Here is a 21,437-nt window from a genome sequence, read left to right as displayed (position 1 = left end):
AATACAACACTGGGCCTGGAGTCAGGAAGACTCATCTTCCTGAGTTCAAATCTGGCTTTAGACACTTACTAGCTGTGTGCCTCTGGGCCAGTCACTTAACCCTGTTTGCCTCAGTTTCCTTATTTGTAAAATGAACTGGAGAAGGAAATGACAAACCACTTCAGTACCTTTGCCAAGAAAACATCAAATGAGGTCATGAAGAATCAGACTAAAAATGGCTGAACAACAATAACATAAAATGAATACAAGGTAGTTAAATACAAGATAATTAGGGAAAGAAAGCACTGGGATTTGTGGAAAATCAATAAAGGCTTAGTGTAGGAGGTAGGGCTTGAGCTGCATCTTGCAGGAAGTGAGGAATTGTATGAGATGAAGGTAATAGGGGGAGCATCACAGGTACAGAGAATGGCCACTGCAAAGACATCAAGATGAGACAGAGTGCCAAGTATGAAAAATAGAAAGAAGGCAAGACTGGCTGGATTGTAGAATGCTAGAAGAGGAAGAATGTATAAGATTGGAGAGAGAGATTAGGGGCAGGTTGTGAAGTGTTTTAAAAACTAAACCGAGGAATGAGTATTTGATCCTGGAAGCAAAAGGGAGACACTAGAGTTTACTGAATAAGGGAGTGACATGGTCAGGTCTGTGCTTTATGAAAATGCCTTTGGCAGCTGGGTAGAGGATAGAGTGGAATGTAGTGGGAAGGGAGATCAATGAGGAGGCCACTGCAATAGTTCAGGTGACAGGTAATGGGGACCTGGACTAAGGCAGTGGCTTTGTGATTAAGACAAGATTAGCTCTCTAGGCAGCCACATTCAATTTTTGCCTCATATGGAGTTAAGGTGAAATAAAACCCCTAAGTCTCTGTCACATGAACAGCTATCAAGCCAAGTATTTTTCATCCTGTGGGTGAAATTGATTCTTCAATGTAAAAACTTGACTTTTCATTTATAATGTTAAACGAAATGAAATCTTGTTGGGTTTGGTTAATTTTTCTGTTCTATCAAGATAATTCTGATTCTGTCATTCAACATACCAGCTACCCCTCCCAGCTATGAATCATGCATAAGCCTGATAAGCATACCTTCTATATTTTAATTCCCATGTCAGCTCTTAGATTCCCCACTCTCCTCCATGATTCCCTCTTGGGAAGGAAACAATGAAGACCAAACAAAGCAGAAGTGAGGGGGAAAGAGTTCTCCCCTTGGGGACTAGGGATCCTTCCATTTTCCTCATACATTCCCTTACCTTCTGTTCCAGAAAATCCTTTGGTTTAAGAAGACTAATACTGCCATTCTATCAATCCTGGAGGTTCTACTAGAAGTATAGCCCCTTTCAGACCAGGGCAGCTCACCAATGCACCATTAGATCCAACTTGTATAGCTTTCAATCATTCCATTAAATTCCCACAATGCTCAAAGTGATCCCACACTCATCTCACAGCTATTCTGTTGTTTCCAACTCTATTGCTTTCTAGCTCTCTAATTTCATCAGTTACAGAAGTCACCGTCACATGTTTCCTTGCTCTCTCCTTGAATTTTACCTTTGATAATCCCTGTTGGTCAGGCTTTCCCAGTCTATCTGGCTCTGCCTAGTTTCAGGTCTTGTTTATGTTGATTCACCCTCTTGGCACCATTATTTTCTTACCTTAACTGGCTGGATTGGAAGGGTCAGCTTTTGTTCTGGGCTATACAAGGCACAGCATCACTATGGCCTTTGTGCTTTTTGCTGGGGCAGACCTCCACCTCAGGAAAACAATTTCGAAAACTGAGTAGGGGATGGATCAGAGAGCTACCTTCAGGGCTATATTGTCTTATACACTTCAGCTTCATTCCTGATGCCAAGTCACTGATAAAAATAATGAATGGTAAAGGGCTAAAAACAGTACCAGAGGCATGACTGTAGGATCTTACCTCTAGGTTTTCATGGATACATTAATTAATATTCTTTGCATGTGTTTATTCAGCTAGTTGGAACATATCTAGTCCATCTTTTCCATGAAGGTATCATGAGCCATTATGATAAATGCCTTACTGAGATCAAGATAAACTGTGGTATTCTTTTGAACTATCAGTCCAGTTAATGAATTTCCTTTTTATACTGGGTTAATTTGGCATAATTTATTCTTAGTGAGACCATGCTGGTTTCTAATGATCACTGTCATCTTTCTAAAAGGCTCACAAACATTGTGTTTAACAGTCTCATGTAGGATTTTACTAGGCATCAACATCAAACTGACTAATCTATAGTTATCTGAATCTATTTTTGTTCTTTTTGAAAAATTGGGACATTTGCCTGTCTTCAGAATTCTGGCATTTCTCCATTTCCCCATGATTTCTTAAGGATTATTCAGAGGTGCCTCTTTGATCACATCTGCAAATTCTTTCAGAATTCTTTAATGTAATTGATTAGAACTGGAAACAGGGACCTATTTAAGGTGAATCCATGCTCTCTTATTACCTTTTTTATCTGCTATGAGCTTTAATTTCTTATTAACAATGTTTTTCCCTTTACACTCTGAAAGATAGTCTAGTAGAACAAAAAGAGCACTAGGTCTAGAGTTGGAGGTTCAAATCCCAGCTTTACATTTGCTACACATGTGACTTTGGGCAATCATTTCACTTCTCTGAGCCACCATTTCCTCCTCTGTAAAATGATGAGTTTAGGCCAGATAGCCTCAGATGTTCTTTTACAACTCTGAATCTATGATCCCATTGTTCCAAGATCATTGTTCAATCAGGAAAAAGACTGAAACAAAATGGGAGTTAAGTAGTTCTTTTTGTTTGTCTTTGGGCTCAAGTGATAAGCTTAGAATCAAAGGTTAAGAGCTGGCCTGGTCATCTAGTCCAACCACCTGGCTCTATTTATGAAAAAACAGACAAAAATAAAAAACCCCCCAAAAAACAAAAAAAACAACCAAGGCCCAGAGATTAATTGACTTGGCTAATACCACAAAGGAGAGATAATAAAGCTGGGATTCTAACCCAGGTCCTTTGATTCCAAATTCAGAATTCTTGCCACTACACTACCCAAAAGACCTTCCTTATGCATCTTCTCACTATGACCATACCCTTTCCCCAAACCCTTTTTGTTGGGCTTTAGCATTTTTCTGAACCTCACATCATTCCTAGCTTTCTACTGCCTGATGTTATCCTCATCGGTTAGTGACATTCTTTTCAATTCATCTTTAATCAGATGCCTCCCTTTCCAACTTCACTACATTGTTCTTTTAAAATTTGTTCATCATGAAATCAAATTGGTTTCTTTAGTTGACTCCTTTTTTTTTCTTTCACATTTGGATTATTCTTGATTTAGTAGTCAGAATTTCATGGTGACAGTACCTGATCCTTTTCTTGCCACACCTATATTAAACTAACAATGAACTTGATGGATTTTCTGCCCATTAATTGACTAGTTATAGGACTAAGGTGACTGAACTAATGAGTTTGGGATTGCTGCCTTCTTGTTCTGGCTTTTTTGGCATGGTGCAGACAGAATCTTATTATCATCTCATTTAGGTTTCTACATTCTGAGTTCATAAGCTTGGCTAATGGTGAGGACAGGGCCACTTTTATTTTCTTTTTTTGTTTTTGTTGAGGCAATTGGGGTTAAGTGACTTGCCCAGGGTCACACAGCTAGTAAGTGTCAAGTGTCTGGGGTCAGATTTGAACTCAGGTCCTCCTGACTCCAAGGCCAGAGCTCTATCCACTGTGCTACCTACCTACCCAGGACCACTTTTCTTTAGGAGGGGAAGAGAACAAGTATTTACTAAGCACCTACTGTGCTAAGTGTTTTTACAAATATTACCTCATTTGATCCTCACAACAACCCTGGGATATAAGTGCTGTTATTATCCCCAATAGACAATAGAAGAAATTATTGAAAACAGAAGTTAAATGACTTGCCCAGGGTCACATGACTAGTAAGTATCTAAGGCCATATTTGAACTCTGGTCTTCCTGACTGTAAGCTTGGGGCTCTAACCATTGTACCATATACCATCACTACTGGCAAGGGATGGTTTTATACTTTCTCTGTTTTTTGTCTCTTTATTTCCCTAAGGCAGTGTTGTAATAGCCATGTATCTAAAAAGTTGTACTACTGCTAAAATATCACATCTTTAGCCAATATACTCAAAGAACTAGATTAATCCATATCAGAACTCTCCCACTTGTGTTATCAATCCCTTAATCTTTTGTTGCAGAATCTGGGTCTAGTGAACTAGTATTTAGGTTAATGAAATTAAGCAGAAGTCTCCTGGTTTGAACATTAAAAATCGCCAGATATTTTGTTTTTCAGAATTTTGTTTTTTTTTTAGATCACTTCCACTTTTCCCAAATAGTTCATTAGACCAGAAAAAAGCAAATCTTAGGACAACACTGCAAATGAACTTTGTATTTGTTCAAATGACAAGTTGCAGAAAAGCACTATCAGTTTCCAACAAATTTCCTTTCCTGTCAAGTTAAACATGTGTGTGTCCAAGAGGTGGGGAAAAAACTGATGAGAAGGAGGAATTGTCATTTGCTCAAGTTTTTGACAGTTTCCTCGTATCCTTTCTTGGCAACTATTAGAACAGGCTCATCCAGTTTCTTCTGAAATGCTTTGTGTTCCTTTTGAAAGCAATGATGTAAAAACTCAAGTCGAGTGTGCATAGTATATTTTAGCAAACAAAAAAAGCTTATTAATATTAAATTATTCAGCCATGAATAGAATATGTTTTCAGCTCTATAGGATTCTCCTTTTTGCAGCAGGGAGGCCTGATCTCATGGGAAGGAGGAGAAGACATTTAAGGAATATGAACAACTGTTTGGGGGCAAATGCCACAAATGGCATGTAGCTAGTTATCATTTTGACCATTCTACTTGGACTTAGAACAGCTTTGTTATTATGATTTATGGGTGATGACTAGCTTACCAATGTCACAGTTTGCTAGTACAATAACGTATGTCCCAAAATATAGAGCTGTAAAATCCAGCATCGATTTGTTAAAAAGCTTTTATCTACCACTTTTCAAAGTTTAGATCATCAAAATCTGACTCATACTGAGCACTACTTTAGGCTGACAAACTGCACCCTGAGGAAAAGGGGACTCTGCTACTCAAATGTGAATGACCTATATGTCAATTCTCTTGTCCATAACATTGAAGGCATAGACCTTCCGTTTTGGACTGATGACATCTCATATGAGCACCTGCAGGGTCATGCAACTAATTTTAGCTCTGGACAGAAACAGCTGGCACTGATCTTTCAGGTAGCAGGCATTTATCAGAAGTTGCTTTCATTGAGGCATTCTCTGCCTTTTAAACTGAGCATTTCCTCGGCATGGGCATCCTTAGATTTCAGACTGTCATTGATATTGAGAAATCCTTTGAATGAAGCTTAATACATTCTGACCCCTTGAATCAAAATAAAAGATGCCGAATTTAGTTCAAAACAGGAGCAAAGGAGCTTTTTTAAAAGGGGGAAATAAATATTATTCCTGAGTTTTCTGTTTCACCTAGTGAAATGTGCAACTAGACTCTTTTGCCTTAGTCAGTCTCATTTTCTCACTGAAGATCAGATCAGAAACATGTTATTTCTAATTGACATCCCACTAAATTGAAAGAAGTTGGCACTACACTACTTAAAAAAGAAACTAAACAGATCCAGCTGTTTGAAATACAAATATTCCACAAAAGCCTCCAAGTAAGTTTCCAGCTGCTTGCCCTGCATGCCAACGCCTTCTCCCTGTCCGACTAGGCTGGAAACCGCGCGTCTCCAGGCTGCCACGCCAAGCCTGAGAATTGCAGAAAACCCGGCAGCTGTCTGCTTCTTTGCAGGCCCACAGCACCTCCGTTTCCACGTCTCACTTCCTCCCTACCCGGCTACAGAGCTGGCTGACGCGTCTACACTGAACAAGGGGAAGCGCATTCCAGCCATCACTGCTGCTCCGCTGCCGCCCGGCTTCCCCAACTCACCAGCGTGCGAAGTTTCCTTTGCTTGCAGAGGAATGGGTGTCGGGTTTCACAGCCGGCTCCCTTTCTCTTCACCGAGTGTCCCAGCTGTGCAGCTTCCCGGGGTTCGACCACAGCAGTAAAAGCAGAATTGGGTTTTCAGCAGGCGACAGTCATGGGGTAGGTAGGGGGAAATAGGCACCCGCTTTTTGAATCCCGAGATGTTGTCGGCTTTCTCTCCCAGACCCGTCCGGCAAGACTGGCAGTTACAGTTCTACAGTGGCACCTCCCACCCCCTTGAAGTCTGCTGAATCTGCTTCTATCTGAAAGGTTTGTATGAAAAGAAGGCGTGCCTCCAGAACCTTAACAAGGATATGAGGAACTCACCTCCGGCAAATCTTGTTTGTGACTCAGCTGCCTGGAAAGGCAACTCGGTTGGCGGCTGCTGGCGGAATTCTCCAACAGAAAGCCTAGCGGTGGGCTTGATTCTATTCATTTATCTTCTGCGTTTACGCAGCAGCTTCTTCACAGAGCCCTGGGCACTAGAGGGAAACGCTTCCAACACACAGTTTTCCCCAAAGAGCCTCAGCTACTGGAAGGGAGGCATCGAAAGGCACGGGGCCCGAGGTAGAGGAAGGATCCCGGTGAAAAGGAGGGATGGGAATTATGCTTTGGAAAAGTTAAGAGTCCTAAGGCTATCGCTATGCACAAGCCCAGGCCCTACTTCCTGAAGACATTTCAAAAGTTTGGTAAATAAAGGCTAATGCCAAAGCGAGCTAACAAATAAATTAATACAAGACTTCTGGTACTTTGAGTAAATATTTGTACCCGTGTTTGCTAGAACTGTGGTCCGAAGATGGTAATGGAACCATTACCTAGCCAAGGTGTGTCTAGCCTAGATGAAACCCCCACAGCCAGTTGATGGAATCAACTCAGCAAATTAAATAAATAAAATACAAACTTTTAAAAGGAAGGCCACAGGAGGTCTTTGGCATCACCTTGACAATGCAGTCTGATTGGTTTCCCTGATTTTCATTTAGTTCTGGTGTGTCCAGTAGACTTAACCACAGAGCCCTTGCCACAGGGTTCAGGTAGTACCTAGGGTTAGGGAAGGAAAAGGAGGAGGGGAGAGAGGGAGAGGGAAGGGGAAGGGGGGAGAATGGGGAACACAGCTAGGAGGTGGTAGATTCTGCTTCTCTTGTTATTTCTACACCCTCTATCCCCATGATCCATTTGGGGAGTGGAAGCTGAGTTAAGTATGAGGCCAAAATGGATCAACAGATGACTAAGTCAAGCAACACTGTATCTAGGGCAGTAGTGGAAAGAGTATGAGACTGAACCTTAGAAGACCTGGAAAAGAAGTTGTGTGGCTTCCAAGCAGGTCAGTCCATTTCTCATCTAAGCAATGATCTCCAGACTTTCTTTGTTGTTAATCACATCTCCCTATTAGTTTAAAAAAAATTGATCATGCTTCCATGGCCTATCTATATTTATTAATGTATAAAAGAGTTAGAGTGACTCAGGGCTTGCTCAGCTGGCTCCAATCCAGGAAAATCTGATTTCAAGTTCCATTTCTGCTGCTTACTGATGGTATGACCCTGGTCAACTCACTTAACTTCTAAGTGCTGCTAAGACTATAAATTTTGGAGAAGGCATCAACTTGCTTTGGTAGAGGGAGTTTGCTCACCAAAAAGTTTCCTATAACACAATGAAGTTGCTTTACAGGTACTACTATACCCATATATTATATACATTATAAAATGATTAGAGAGATATTTTTAAAAGATGAAATGAACAACATCTTAAAGATCTTATCAAAGGTACAATACCTCGATTTATTTTAAATAATATATTTTAAATATTATTTTAAATGGTCCCTGGGTAAGGAGAGTATAGGATTGGGTCCTAGCATCTTTGAACCAAACTGCCTGGGTAGCGGGAGTAGGATTAGAGCTTGGGATCATTCTAGAAGGCAAGACAATGTCTGGGGATCTGGCTGCCTGAGTTAAATGGGGTGGGATCATCGGATAAAGAAGTGGAAAGAGTGTGTGACCTTGAGCTAGATAAGAGGTAAATCAAGTGGGGCAGGGGACCAAGTTACCTTGGCAAGGGAATACAAGTATATACCTCCACTCATACCAAAAAAAAAATTAATTTTTAATGTCTTGGGGGTGGCAAATTTAAAGGCTAAAATGCTACTTGGTTCTGGCAAGGAAGAGGCAGGGCAGAGACATTGGTAGCAGGAGCGGTAGAGAGATACCCCTGGATTTGCTGCTAATTTCTCCTCTTGTGCCAGTTATTGACTGGCTGCTTGGAGTAGTTATAACCTAGATGCCCATGAGCAGCTGTGACTCAGGCACAGTTGGGAAAATTCCCTCACCCATCCCCAGTTCATATGTACCCTACATACTAGATCTCCTCCAGTGGGCACCCCTAATGAAGGAGGTGGTGGCATTGTTTGAGACCACACACCCTGTGATCAGTTATTTAGTGGGAGTGGGTTCTCCAATCTCCATCATCCAACTGTTGGTGCTGTAAGATGTACCCTATAGATTATCTTACACATGCCTCTTTGAGTTTAAATTCCAACTCTGCCACCTGGACCTGGATAACCTGGACCATTTCACTTACTTGCTCAGGGTCTTAGTTTCCTTGATGATAAAAATAGCAGCAGTGGGGGAGGTAAATTAGTTGATCCCTAAAGTCCCTTCTACCTCTAAACCTATGACTGAAACACCTTTCTCGGCCACCACCCCCCAATTAGAATATAAACACTTTGAGGGCAAGGTTTTTTCATATTTGTTTCCCTACCACTTAGAATAGTGTCAGGCACATAATTACTCTTTAATAATGTGTTTTTATTCATTCATTTATTATCTCAAGAATCAATATTTAGGTGATACAGTAATAGATGTATCCACTGTGGACCAGTGACTAAGTGTGTGTGTGTGTGTGTGTGTGTGTGTGTGTGTGTGTGTATGTGAGTGTGTTTGCATTTCCAGATGCAGGACTAAACAGATGTTAGACAAAAAGTATACCTGGAATTAGTTGTTGTATTGTTTTTGCTAAGGTATTAGTTTAAGATGATATAATGACTATTCATTATCTAGATTTTTCAGTTCAATTATTACTAACAGAAAAAAATATTTCCTGCCATTTTGATTATAACACATTTTTATTCTCATATACATTGGTGATGTCACAGAATGTGCCAGTATCCAAATGTGATAAAACAAGGTGAATGACTAACCTAGAGTTATCTACCCCATTCCTGATCTTTACGTTCTGAACCAGGAGTCAGATATGTTCTCATTGGCAGAGAGGGTGTAAGAAACTAGAGAGACTGATGGGAGAATTCTTAGGTTTTGTTTTGCTTTGTTTTGGTAAAACCTTGCTTTTTCAGCAGAGGGGTGGCAAAGGAGAACCAGTAGTGGCATTTGTGAAGAAAGATGCCCTTAGAGCAACGGGTATTAATTTAACATTTTGAAAAGACAGTAACACTGGTTATTTTGAAAAAATGAGAAATCTGTGAAAACAAGACAGTGACATAACTTAATCACCTTCTTAAAAACCTCCCTTCAACGTGATTTCACATAAAGTAAAATAATTCTACCCAATCCTTGTCCTTAATGAATTTGCAATCCAAACAGACAACACTGAGGTGGACAGCTATTCAAGGAGATACACACAGATACCTGTTTCAATAGGGAAAGTACTATAAAGATTTTATAATATAAGAACAATTGATTAAGTGAGAAATGAAGATAACAATATTAAAGGCATTGAATACCAAATATCTTAAGTTCCTTTGCAATATTACATTCCAAGAAGGCAGTATGGGACTAGTAGCAAGCTACCCAGGCAAGACTTCAGGTAGCAAATTTGAAGAAGGATCATTTAAGGATGTTTAAGAATGAGAAAAGGGAAAGATATGGGTAGACTGGGATAGGAAGGGCATTACAGGTGAGAAGTGAAGCTTGTGAGAAAACTTAGAGGCTGCAGATAACAGGGTACTAAAAGATCTTCCTTCCAAGGAGCATGGGGAGGTCAAAATCAATGGAAAATCCCAATGAGTCCAGTAGATAAGAAGCAAAGATGACTATTTTTATCTACTTTGTTTTCTATGTTTTCTCAAGGGTATCACTTTTGGCTTTGTATCTCCAATGCCTAGTACAGTGGATTCCACATAGTAAATGCTTAATATGTGATTGTTGATTGATTAAAGTCCTGTGACACAAACATGATTAAGTGAAAAAGATTATCGTTAAAAATCTTGATGGAAGTACCAACTGACAACAGATTAAGATTAGGGAGCCATTCTTGAGTGTACCTCCAGTTTCAGGTCATTTTTGATCAAGTTTATCTAATCATAAAAAAACTATCAATCCCTCTCCAATTAGAAGAAACCCCAAAGTATGCACAGCATGACTAACATGTCACAAGATCAAGTTCCCAGGGCTAGAATCATCTCTGCCAATTTCTCTTACTGCTTTCAGAGATTGGCTTTCAGAAGAACTCATGCTTCAGTGACTTTCCTCATATCAGAAGCACATGATTTTGAGCATGTTGGCATGTCTGCATCAGGAGACCTGTTTCTAATTTCCGTCTATAAGACTGGGTCTGGCTAGAAATTTGTAGGCAAGACTTTCGGTAATCTTAACCTTTTTTCTCAATCTTATTTTAGCCTCAACATCCTCATCTGTAAGGTAAAACTTTTTTTTGGTATTTCCTGGGTAGGTTGTGCAAATGAGTGAACATATATGTTTATTCTTTTCTTCCCAGGTGATGTCTGTGGTAAAGATATGGAGGTTTCCCCAAAGATCTTTGCACTTGCTTTGTTTGTCATTCTCCTGGTCAGTCAGTCACCAAGCATTTATTAAGTCCTTACTATGTGCCAGCCACTGTATAAAATCTAGGGATAAAAAGAAAGGCAAAGGCATGATTCTTGCTCTCAAGGAACTCACAGTCTAATAATGGAGACAATATGAGAATAACTATGTACATATAAGATATACATGTAAGATATCTACCCAGGATAAATGGGAAATAATCTCAGAGGAAACATACCAGCAGTGAAGGGGAATTGGAAAGACCTACTGCAGAAGGTGAGTCTTGAAGGAAACCAGAGAAGCCAGGAGGCAGAAGAAAGGAAGGAGTGCTCTCTAGGCATGGAGGGCAGCAAGTGGCAAAGCATGGAGTCAGGAAAAGGAGTGTCATGTGCAAGAAACAATAACTGAAGGGGAGTAAAGTGCAACAAGACTGGAGAAATGTAGGAATGCTTGTGTGTAATGATTCTGTCCATAAGCAGAGCACCCATATAGTTTCAGCGGTCAGGGTGGGGATGATCTTTAAAAAAAGAAAACAGAATTTCTAAGAGCATTTTGCAAGCATTTATCACTTAAATTCTTATTGATTAGTTGGTGGTCAGGGAGTCTAAATCCACAGAATGTGCCATATGTCCAACTCATACTTCAACTGATTTTTCTACTCCAATGCCCCACTTTGGGTCAGCTGAAAATAATGTACCTTATTATGTTTGTATAAGGCCATATTCTAACTAAGTTCCTCTTCCAATGCCTCACTGTGGTGTGGAGGTATCGTTGGGTTCTTACAGGCTATGCCACAGAAGTGTAAAGGGCTTCCTTCAGTTATGTGTCTAGGGATGGGTTGCATGTCTATCATACAAGAATTAGCCTCATTAAATTTGGAAAAGAGCATAATTATTTTGGCAAATGGGTGATTGCTCATATCAGCCATAGCAATTCTCTAAGACCATCTACTAAGTCATAGCAGGACTCTGATCTGCGTCCATGGAGGAAGGATCTGTATCAGTTAAAAGAAGCTGGTCTGGTCATCTACCAAGAGGGAGAGATAAAAGTGGGCACTGATATAGTACTTTAAAGTTTGCAGAACATTTTGTATACAGTATCCTATTTAAACCTCACCAAAAAAACAACCCTGGTATTTAGTTACAATACTCATTATTATTGTCCCCATTTTACAGATGAGGAAATTGACTATCAGAAATATTAAATGATTTGTACTGAATCCAGATTTCCTGGTTCCAAGTCCCATGCCTTGTCCATCATATTGCCTCCCAACTATTGCATCGGTATCCTCACTATTAAAAACAAAACAAAACAAAACAAAACAAAGACCCAGAACAGGTCTTCCAGCACATTGAATATATCGTCTGAAGGATCTTTTGGGAGAACATTGACAAGAATTATGGGATGGGTGGGTTGCAATCTGCCCTATTAGAGGGAATATGCATCAATGACATCACAGATCCATTAAAGAAACTGAAAAAATCTGAGGGGGTTAGCCTAGGTGATATCTAGGTTTCTCCTGGTTTAAATCTATGATCCTACCATTACAAGTTCTATTGTTTTCCAGTTGTTTTGGTCATGTCTGACTCTTAATGACCCCATTTTGGGTTTTCTTGGCAAAGATACTGGAGTGGTTTACCATTTCCTTCTCCAGCTCATTTTACAGAAGAGAAAACTGAAGCAAACAGGGTTAAGTGACTTACCCAGGGTCACACAACTAGTAAGTGTCTGGGGCTAGATTTGAACTCAGAAAGATGAGTCTTCCTGACTCCAGTCCCAGTGCTCTACCCACTGCACCACCTAACTGCCCCTTATAAGTTCTATAGTCTACACCTTTTGAAAAACAATATGAAAACTAAGTCATTCAACCATGATGACAAATTAAAATGCTTGGAATTCACATTGCTGGCAGAAGCATTTGATTCATTCCTATTCTGCTGATATTGTAACTACAATGATTACTTCTGGAAAGTCAGGATTACACTTTGGATAGGGATATTAAGTACTGAAGCAAGAATTCAGATAATTTAGATCCAACATATGTTTTTGTTAGAAACACCTAAATAATTTGGGGGAGGGAGACATGTTTTTCCTTTGTACAAGGTTTAGTTTGGATTCAGAAGGCTATTCATTTGCTCAAGGTAAAATTGAACTATGTATGTTGAACTATGGAGATTATAATAATAGGATCACAGGGATATAGATTTAGAAAATTGGAAGAGTCTTTCAGGCCTTTTAGTCTAACCACCTCATTGAAGAGATGAGGAAACTAAAGTATAGAGGAGTTATATGACTTGCCCAAGGTCACATAGTCTGTCACAAAGTGGCAGAAATAGGATTCAAACCTAGATGCTTTGACTCCAGATCTAGCACTCATGTCTGATATACCACAATGCTAGAGTATTATGGTACTACTATAAAGAACAGGATTCAACATGAATCTTAGGCCTCGTACTAAAATATTGCTTTAAAGAACTAGAAAAGTGTATAATGAAATTAATAAAGAGGAATGAAAGGTCAAGAATCTCAAGGGAAATAATGAAAAAAAAAAGTGGAAAGAAAGAAAGTCTACCAGTACTGGATTTAAAACTACAATCTAAACAATAATCATCAAACTATCTTTGATAGTTTACTACTTTAAAAAAAAGCTGATCAGTAGAACTGATTAATTATAAAACATACAGAAGTAACTGAGCCAAATAGCTTTGTTTGATAAACCAAAGACCCCAACTATTGGAATAAAGACTCACTATTTGACAAAAACCAATGAGGAAAACTGGACAGCAATCTGGTATAAATTTGTTTAGACTAACACTTTATACCACAGACTAATACAAATTCCAAATGGATACTTGACCTGGATATAAAAGTTCACAACCTAAAAAAAAAAAATTAGAGGAGCAAGGAAGAAAATATTTTCCCCATCTATGGATAGGAGAAGAGTTAATGGCCAGGCAAAGGATAGAGAGGTTCAGAGAAGATAAAATGGATACTTTTGATTATCTGAAACTATAAGTCATAAATGGATAGCTATAAATGTATAAACTTATAAACTGTAATTGTACTTGCATTTGCAATCTATAAATTTGTACATCTAGTTTACGTAAGATTTTTATACATTGCCTTAATATTCTCACATGACAATAGAATACAAATTTTTATGTAATAGAATAGCAAAAATTTGTAAGTCATTCTAGGAGTAGAGAATTACAATGCCCAATATATTATTGAGTAAGAAAAAAATAAAAATAAAAAAAATTATAAGGTTTTTGCACAAACAAAATCAATGCTGCTAAGAATAGAAAGGAAGCCATTAAATAGGGGGGAAAATCTCTGCAGCAAGTTTGGTCTCATTTCCAAGCTAGATAAGGAACTGATTAAAATTCATAAGAATAAGAGCCATTGTTCAATTGAGAATCAAATGATATAAACAGGCTGTTCTCAAATGAAGAAATGCATGCTATCAACAAACATGAAAAATGTTCCAACTCATTTATAATGAGAGAAATATAAATTAAAACAACTCTAAGGTTCTAACACATATCCATCAGATTGGCAAAGATGAAAAAAAGAACAGAAAATGACAAATGTTAGCAAGGCTTTGAGATAAGTAGCCCATAAATAAGACTGTTAGCAGAGCTGTGAATTGGTACAGTCATTTTGGAAAGTAATTTGGAACTATTCCCCCAAAATGACAAACTGTATATTCCCTTTAACCCAGTGATACCACTCTCCCAAAGAGATCAAAGAAAGGGGGGAAAGACCCATATATACAAAAAATATTTAGCAACTTTTTTGTAGTAGCAAAGAACTGGTAACTGTTATCTTAGTTACCCATCAGTTGGAGAACATTTGAACAAATTATGCTGCTATTATATAAAACAAAAAAAGGATAAACTCCCAGAATAAAAAACCTTACAATTAAATTGGCATTTGAGTGTTTTTAAAAGCAGAAGTGATGGCCTAGCATTACCAGATTTCAAATAATATTATAAAGCAATAATTACCAAACTCTACCAGTGTTATTTTATGGCAGCAAGACATAGAGTACAACTGTCTCCAAAGAATTAAAAATGAATATCACACAGGGCAGTGGAGGGAAGCATGGAGAGTGTGGGCAACCTTTAACATATAATAAATGAAGCCTTCTGAATATGTAGAGAGGTGAGAAAACTGGGGGACAGGGTGAGGGAGGGACTTTTATAGTGGTGCGTAGATTGGGATTTGAGAGCGTGGGTGAAGGGGAAAAGTGGGAGGAGAAAATAAGGTAATGGGGATAAGCTAAAAAGAGAGGCTGAGAAAGAAAATAGTGAGTAAAAATAAGATGGAGGGAAGTTCACAAATGGTAATTATAACTTTGAATGTGAATGGAATGTTTATAGCAGCTCTCTTTGTGCTGGCAAACAACTGGAAATTGCAGGGATCTCCATCAATTGGGGAATGATTGGACAAGTTGTGGTGTATGGTGGTGATGGAATAATATTGTGCTTGTAAGAAATGAGGAGCTCAACGATCTTAGAAGGTCATGGAAAGAGTTCCACAAAATGATGAAGAGCGAAGTGAGCAAAACCAAAAGAACATTGTATACAGTAACAGGAATAATTTAAGAACAATTTTGAGCAACTGAGTCATTTTGACTATGATAAATATATAAATTAGAAATAAATGATATATGAAGAAACATGCTATTTGCATCCAGAGAAAGAACTGATTAATACAAGAATGTATAGAATAATTTTCCATATATATTTATGTCCAATGGTAGCTATCTCTGGGGTGGGGGTGAAAGGAGGGAAAAAAAGGAAAAAAATTCAATAATGATTTTACCATACATTTAAAAGTAATAACAAGTTGTACATAATAGATTTGTAGTTTCACGTGCAATTTTCTAAAAATATTATACTATGTTATAGAAATGCTTGTTTTATTCCATAAAGTAATTTTTTTTAATTTTTAAAGTTTTTTAAAAAAGAAGAAAAAGAGTAAAAGTGATCATTAAGGAATTATAGGAAGAGAAGATGTGCTGTTCATATAGTGAGAGTGAAGATTAATAGGACAATAGCCAGAGGCCATTCTTAAAATAACAAGAGAAAGGGGAAAAGGCCTCTATTGTACTGAGTGAACCTTCTGTGTCAGACTAATGTGAGGAAGACATGGCCATGTCAAACAAGAAGGGCTGTTGTGAAAGGACTTTGATGTGTCTCATTGGAGAAAACTCAAATCAATGAGATTATAGGTTCATTTGAGCATTGGAATGTATGAATTATCATCAGCATTAGTTGATATTAATTTTAAAAATAAAAAGATAATCAATTAAATATACATTAGAAGAGTGTCCTATAAGTAAGTCCAAGAACATATCTACTGGAGTAAAATAGCTCTTGTTTGACTGTTGAGGAAAATGGAGAGCAGTTCAGCGGAATTAAATTTTAGACTTCATTTTATACTATCTATCACAATAATCTTCAAATTGATGTGTCATCTAAATGTAAAAGACCACATCACTAAAAAATTAGAGAAGAGTGGAGAAGGTACTTTGTACAACCATGATTAGGGGGACCCTCCTTAACTAAACGAGAAATAGAGGTGATATAAGAAGTAAAATAAGCAATTTACATTGCATTAAAATATAAAGGTTTTGCATAGTCAAAATCAATTCATCCAGGATAAAAATGGAAATGGTTAATTGAGAAAAAATCTTTAGACATTAAATACGTCTAATAAAAATCTGATATCCAAGACATATAGGGAATTAACATAGATATATAAGAATAAAAGTGATTTCCTAATAATTAAATGGTCAAAAACTTTGAATAAAATTTTCAAAAGAATCAATAAAATATCAACAACCTTATGAAAGAATGCTCCAAATAACTCATAACAGTATGAGAAAAATGCAAATTCTTTTTTTAATGCACAACTTACTATTCTTTTAAATACATAATAAAGTTATCATGTAACTTTCTTTTTTCTCTTCCCCCTGCCAAGATGGCTACCATTAGACACAACTATACAAACTCAAACAACTCTAATGCTCTACCTTACACTCTTCAAAGATGTGAGTTGGCAAATGGCACATGTTGGAGGGACTATAGAAAGATAAATACATAAATGTAGTATTGCTTGAGCCAGATGCTGTATACTCTGATTGGCTTAGCAATACCACTACTGTATTTGGTAAATACATAAAAGGTCTTAAAGAAAGACAGATCCCATGTTTACTAAAATACTCAAGACAGCAAAAACCTGGGAACAAAGTGGATATCTACTGTCTAGGAAATGTTTGAACAAATTGTGGAATATGAATATTATAAAATATTATGCTGTAAGAAATAACAAATATGAAGAATTCAAGGAAACTTGGAAAGACTTACAGAAACTCATTCAGAGTGAAATAAACAGAACTAGGAGAACAATTTACAGAATGATCACAGCAATGTAAAGGAAAATAGCAATGAAAGGCAGAAGAATTCTGATCAACTCAGTAACAAATTGTGATTCAGCGGAATGGTGGTGAGGTATACCTCCCTCCAAAGAGGGCCAAAAAAGTGTTAGACTATTTGGTGAAAAATGATCAGACTTGACCAAGAGGTTGATTTACTTTGCCCAGTGAACTTGTTAATTTGTTATATGCCAGTCAAGATTCTTATGGAGGCTTTGGGGAAGTGACGGTAATATTAAAAAAAAAAACCAAGCCAACAATAAAGCATTTCTTAAAAAGCTTCAGAATAATTAAAGAATGTTCTCATGTGCTTCTTTTCTGAGAGTGAAATATAGCCAATCCTGGGTTTTGACTGATAGATTAATCTTCTGTCAACTACCACATTCTAATCGTGCTTTAGTTGCATTTCTATGTTGTAACTTTCTATAAGTCAGGAAATAATATTTGGAGGCTGACTATAGTCAGAAACGAGAGATATACAAGGCATAGAACAGAAATTATACATACAAATGAGTGCTGTCTTTTTTTTTTTTAAATCAATCCCTTTGGGATACTGATTACATATTCCACATCTGCTGTCATGTCTCAAAACATTTTTGGTTGGTAATATAGCCCACTATACCTTAGTGTTCATTTCAAATGTGGAAAAATGGCACCTGAGACATTGCAATCCTTCACATAGAGCTCACTGTGAAAATAAGTAGCACCTGAATCATTACCACCCACCAACATCTGTCATTTAGAACAGCCACTCACTGCAGTTGGATCACAGCAACTACTCTATGATCTGTCACCCTGAAAGTTGCAGAACTGAAGGGTAAGTAATTGATCAATTAGAAAGATTGTTCTGAGGTAGACTCATTCACACACATATGTATGTGTGTGTATACATACACACACAAACACACATATAATTTTGCCCCAATTATGTGTTAATATAATTTTTTAACATTTTTTAAGTTTTGAGTAGCAAATTCTATCTTTCCTTCCCTTTCCCTCCCTTCCCCTCCCTGAAACAGTAAGAAATCAGATATTAGTTATACATATGAAATCATATAAAACATTTTCATATTGGTAATTTTGCATAAGATGATTCAATTAAAAGAAAAAAAGTAGAAAAATAGCATGTTTCAGTCTGTATTCAATCAATATCAGTTCTCTTTCTGGAGGAGGACAGCATGCTTTATCATGAGTGCTTTGGGATTGTCTTGTTTATAGTTTTCTTAGTATTGAGCTAAACTTAAATTCTTGGAATTGATCATACCTGGTTTTAGTGTACAAACTTTCTCATGCGTTGCTGAAGCAATTTTGCTAATATTTTATATAAATTTTCTGAATTTATATTCATTAGGAATATTGACCTTTAGTTTTCTTTCTCTGTTCTGTCTTTTCCTGGTTGAGGTGTTAAGATCACATTTGTATTACTGAAGCAAAAAACTTTTTTTCTTTCAAGACTTCATTTATAGAGCATTAAATTTCTTTCTCTAAACTTGATTATTTAAATTCTCTATTTCTTGTGTTAACTGAGGCATTTTTTATATTTTTATAAGTGTTCATCCATTTCATTCAAATTGGTAGTTTTTAGCATAAAATTGGACAAAATAGTTTGTAATAATTTTCTTAATGTCTTCCTTTGTTGTGAATTCACCTTTTCAATTTTTTATATTGGTCTTTGGTAATATTGGTATATTGGTAATTTGGTCTTCTTCTTTAAAAAAAAAAAACAGACCAGCTAATGGTTTATCTTTAAAAAACAAAATTTTAAAGAGTTGGTTTTAATTGCCACTTAAATGTTTTGGTTTTTTTCCTCCAATTTTTAACCTCTTCTTTGATTTTCAGAATTTATATCTGGTGGGTTTAATTTTTTTTGGTTCCCTAGGGGTGTTTTTCAGTTGTATGCACAATTCATTTTTCTCTTCCCTTTTGTTGTTGTTGTTGGTTATAGTGTTTAGAGATATACACCCGCAGGACTGCTTTGGCTGCATCCCAACACTTTAGGCATGCTGTCTTATTGCTGTCATTTTAAAAAATTAAATTCTCTATTTTTCCCATGATTTGTTCTTTGACCTACACATTCTTCAGGACTAACAAATCAATCAATAAATACTTATTAATCATCTACTATGTGCCAGGCACTATGCTGAGCACTGGGGATACAAAAAGAGGCAAAAAATAGTTCCTGCCCTCAAGGAACTTATAATCTAAAGGATTGACTTTAAGGATTAAGAATTTAATGGATCAAGTATTAAGTTATTTTGTCTCCAATTAATTTGTAATCTTTTCTTCAAAGGTCCTTCATTAAATGTAATTTTTATTGTGTTGTGATTGTTAAAGATATAATTAATATTTCTGCTTTTGTGCATTGGATTATGACTTTTGAAGATAGCATGTTTCTGAGAGAACACTTGTTTCTTCTTCATTGGAATTTGAACACTCCATCACCATATACTTCCTTCCAATTGTTCAAATGTACTTACCTTTCTATGTTTTTCTTACATTTGCATTTCAAATCATTTACTCAGCTCTGGTATCTTTATCAGAAATTTTAGAAATCCTCCATTTCATAAAAAATCTACTTTTTCCCTTGAAAGATTATACTCAATTTTTGCCAAAAAAAAAAGTCATTCTTGATGGTAGCCTTTATCTTTTGACTTCTGATATAACATAGGCCAAGCTTTCCTCATCTTTATGGTTATAGCTACCAGGTCTTGTGTGATCCTGACACTGGCTCCTTGGTATTTGAATTCTTTTTTTCTTGAGGATTACAGCACTTTTTATTTGACCTGAAAGCTCAGGACTTTGGCTATCACATTCCCCAGTCTTTATTTTATGGCTTCTTTTGGGAGATGACAAATTAATTCCATTTCCATTTTAACCTCTGATTCTAATAAGTCTGGGCAGTCTTCGTCCTAGATTTTTAAAAATGTGATACTTTCTTAAGGTCAAGGTTTACAGGGAGTCTGATGATTTCTAGATGATTTTTCCTTGACCTGTTTTTCATTAGTTGTTTTTGATAAGAGATACCTTACCTTTACACACACACACACACACACACACACACACACACGTCTTTTGATTGTATTCTAGTATTTCTTGTTGTCTCATGGAAATGCTGATCTCTGTCCAGTCCAATATAGTTTTTAAGGAGTCTATTTTGAGTAGGGTTTTGTACCTCCTGTACTAAGCTTTATCCTCCTTCCAATTCTTTCCACTACAGTTTTCACATCCTTTCCTATTCTTTTCTTCTAGAGCTCTAATTTATATCTCTTTAAAACTCTTGCTTCATTTTTTTTTCCCAGTAGAGCTTGCAGTACATCTATTTATGTTAAGGATTTTGCTTGTAGGAACTTAGTCTTAGGGTCTTTATTTTGCAGAACATAAAACAGGTGCAGAGAGTCAAGGTGACTTACTCAATGTCATACAGTAAACTAGTAGCACAGCCAGGACTGAAAACCCAGCGTCCTGGTCGTCCCCCTACCCCCAAAATTCAGTGTCTTTCCACTACTGCTGCTAAGCAAGCTGAGCAGATGAGAGAAGTTGACCAAGAAGCAAAGAGCAAGGCATGATGACTTTCCTCTGAGGTATGAGTAGCCATTTCGGAGAGAAAAGCATCCAACTGTTCATCTAAACTTCTATCACGGAAGTGAGGCTGAGTTACATAATAAGTCCAGCTTTATAGTGACATAGGATTTAGAGTTGGAAAACTTGTTACAGATTTTTATCTCATTTTCTAGGTGGAACTGAGGCCCAGAAGGGTTGAGAATAATGCTCAAAGTTAACACAGGTATTAAATATCTGAACAAACTCATTTATGTTTAGACCTCAGTGACCCTAGTATCAGACTAGGGAGAAGTGAAACTGTTATGAAACCATTCATATTCACTCCTGTTTTTCCTTTTCCTTATCTGTCTTTATCTTTGTGGTACCTCGCCATTTCTAGTCCTGACTTTCACTCAGAGACCCTGTCTTACACCCCAATGCTTCCAGATACAGCTGGGTAATGGGCTGAACTCAAATATTACCTCCTATAAGAGGTTTCCCCCCAATTTCTTCCCCCACCCCAAGGTTTTAGTGCTCTCCTGGCCTCTCCAATGTTACTTTGTATTTAGTTTGCTTATATTTTGTGTTTACTTATTTTTATACATGTTTGCACCAGTAGAGATACTTGAGAACAGGGAATACTTTGTTTTCATCTTTATAGCCCTAATGCCTGCCACACAGTAGGAACTTGACAAAT

At 37.2% G+C, this 21,437-nt stretch overlaps 1 protein-coding gene across 6 annotated transcripts in view; it reads right to left on the bottom strand.

The window, feature by feature from the left end:
• Positions 1–21,437, bottom strand: part of RAB27B (RAB27B, member RAS oncogene family) — a 203,701-nt gene that overhangs the window by 71,705 nt on the left and 110,559 nt on the right. Inside the window, exon 1 of one of the 6 annotated variants that reach the window (XM_027869123.1) lies at positions 5,954–6,661. The exons of the other annotated variants lie outside the window; for them this stretch is intronic. The gene's annotated coding sequence lies outside the window, so the exon portion shown is untranslated. Of the gene's footprint in view, positions 1–5,953; positions 6,662–21,437 lie in introns of those variants that run through there. 6 annotated transcript variants of the gene reach the window in all.

Source organism: Vombatus ursinus, unplaced genomic scaffold, assembly GCF_900497805.2.
Source record: "Vombatus ursinus unplaced genomic scaffold, bare-nosed wombat genome assembly UNPS02014791.1, whole genome shotgun sequence".
In the NCBI taxonomy this organism is placed as follows: Eukaryota; Metazoa; Chordata; class Mammalia; order Diprotodontia; family Vombatidae; genus Vombatus; species Vombatus ursinus.
The sequence above is the reverse complement of the archived record's forward strand: the minus strand, read 5'-3'. Positions and strand labels throughout refer to the sequence as shown.